At 37.2% G+C, this 2,745-nt stretch overlaps 1 protein-coding gene across 1 annotated transcript in view; it reads left to right on the plus strand.

Moving 5' to 3' along the window:
• Nucleotides 1–2,745, plus strand: part of LOC105263063 (regulation of nuclear pre-mRNA domain-containing protein 1B) — an 11,593-nt gene that overhangs the window by 6,239 nt on the left and 2,609 nt on the right. The gene's annotated exons all lie outside the window — the stretch shown is intronic.

The raw sequence follows: 2,745 nt of genomic DNA on the forward strand, positions 1-2,745 counted from the left end.
CTCACTGCACCATCAACCCCTTATTTTACCCTGCCACAGTCATCCCATCCTCAACCCTTCATTTTCACACATGCACTCACTGCACCATCAACCCCCTATTTTACCCTGCCACACTTATGCCACTGTCAATCCTTCATTGTTTTCCGACGGATTCATCCGATACCCAAACTCCCATGTCACCCTCGCATCCATGCCCCCTCCCCCCTTTTTCACCGCCATGTGCCTATTTGTTTCAAAAAATTAATAAAAATAGATTTCTCATTCCCACTTCTATTTTTTTCGAAGGGGGCCCGAAAATTGGGCACCCTGACTTCAGAGCCCCAGACGGCCCTGGAAAAGTGCCATTTTGTCACTTTTCCTCTTATCGACCTTGTATTTTTTAGATGGAGCTTCGAAGTCTGCCGCAAACTGTGGGGGGGTAAAAGTCACCCAAATTTTCCCACGACGAGAATACCGGGCCTTAATTTATGGGGTACTCGCGCCGCCCCGGCCGCAAGCGGCCGAGGCGTTGATCACTCTGTGGTTTTCTATGAAAATAATTTTTTTATTAAAAAAAAAACAAAAATAAATTAGGTTATTCATTATTTATTGGTTACTCATCAAATCATATCCGTTTTTATCTTTGTTTGTCTTAATTGAATAAAATAAAACAGAAATATTCGAATATTGCAATTGGCCTTAGCTAAGAAAAGAAAAAGATCTTTAATTACATTGTTCTTGACATAAAATTAAATTCCAATCATTTAAAAACTTGTATATCTATTCTATCTGCATAAGGAAATTTTTCGAGATTAATGAAGAGTTTTAATAATATAAAATAAACTTAAAAAGTGAAAATATACTCCGTATGAATTTAGTCGCTCATGTGAGTCCGCCATGCATTGCCCAAAACTCACCGGAGAATGTGTGCCGCCATATTCAACATGGTGATGAGCATAAACCATGATCACGTGATCAATGGGACTACGCCATGACAGTTTTCACTGGTGAATCTTTTTTATTGGGATTGGGAAAAACAACGCTAGCCATGTTAGGTGATCTCTCATGACAGAAACCTAACACACATATGGAAACTAATCACACAGGCGTGCAAGCCGTTGAGTCATGTTGTCAAGCCGAACTACTGCGCTAATCAAGGTTTGCAGTACCCAGTTTGAATTATGTACTCTCTCAAAATTCATAAAATTTTATCACGGAAAAATTCAATCTCATTTTCGCCAATTTAACTTGAAAAATGCTTAGTTGTACCGAGGATAATTGTTAAAGCTGTATGGTGCCAGTAATTGATTATTTCTTAGTCATTATTTCCTTAAGAATTGAAAAAAATATGAGATGTCCGTTCTTTAAAATTTAATCAGTTTCCTTTGTCATAAAAAAATTGAGAATGAATGATCGTTTTCATTCTCTTCCTATCCTCCCTATTATCCTCCCTTATCTATATCCTCCCTTCCTATCTTCCTACAGAGGTAGAGTACGCGACAGCGCGCATAATTGCTAGTTAATTATTAACTCAGATCACACGTTTTTTAATCTGTGAACAATCTCTGCAGCCAATTTTTTTTTTGTTTTTCTGCAGTAGTTATTCATTTCTGTGATTAACTGGACATTGGATGAATTTTCAAATGTTCAACAATGAGATCGATATAATGAAAAAAGCTCTATTAACAAAAATTAAAATTAAATCTTTTCACCAGTGTTTTTCAATTCAATTGCTGCCGAAACATTCAATTCGTAGTGATATAAAGGAAAATTACCTATTGATATTTTTTATCAATGCAAAATAAAGCAATAAAACCATTCATATTTTTATATTCGAAATTCAAATTTTTGCACGTTGACCGGCATAACGATACCCCCCACTCGGACTTACGCATTGTGGTCTCGATCTGGAATCTAGATAGAGGCTATTGAGACGAACATAAAAAAAAAATTGTATTATCCCTCTCATTTTCAAGATATGAGACCTAATTGATTGACACAAAAAATCGAATATCCCCGGAACTACTGGGCCGCTTGAACCCAGATGAAATGGTCCCTATGGAGTGGATTCAGCGGCCAGAGTGAGTCCAAATTAGCATCTATAATTTGACAAAATTTCAATGGCCTCTCTCTAGATCAATCAAAACCTATATAGCCGTCAGTATCAAGTTTACGAGATATTTCCACATTTCTGTTTCTTCCCAGACATTGTTGTATGCCCTCTAGCCTCCGCAAAAATGGAGAAATGACAAAAACTGGTGTTTTTGTAAAAAAATCTCAGCCAAGTAAAAGTTTCGCACAATTGATTCTGTGAAAAACGCGTGTTTCGCCAAAACATGGCATTCCAAGATATGAAAAAAAACTCAGAAAATGTAAATGAAAATGCCAAGAAAAGTGATACGAGTCGATAGAAAGGATCGAGATACGCGGTAGCGTATCGGCCAAGTAAAAGTTTCGTCTCTATCCAACAAATAAGGCCGAGAGCTACGGTGTATCTATACACGACACAGCTACCCCTTCCACTACCTCCTAATCGTATTCAATCCATAAAATACAAACGCTACAAGTTACATGAAATCTGTGCATAGTTATATTATACAAATCGCCCTCAAGCTTTTAATTGACATAAATTTTCCCTTTTTCCGATTAATATTGGCAAAAATACGCCCATGGCAACGGGCTCATTTCAATATTTTACCGATTTCTATTATCTTTCGGTTACATTGAAGTCACTAAGTTGGCAGCAGGTCGATCCAACCTAACCTG

This window comes from Fopius arisanus, unplaced genomic scaffold (genome assembly GCF_000806365.1).
Source record: "Fopius arisanus strain USDA-PBARC FA_bdor unplaced genomic scaffold, ASM80636v1 scaffold00012, whole genome shotgun sequence".
Classification (NCBI taxonomy): Eukaryota; Metazoa; Arthropoda; class Insecta; order Hymenoptera; family Braconidae; genus Fopius; species Fopius arisanus.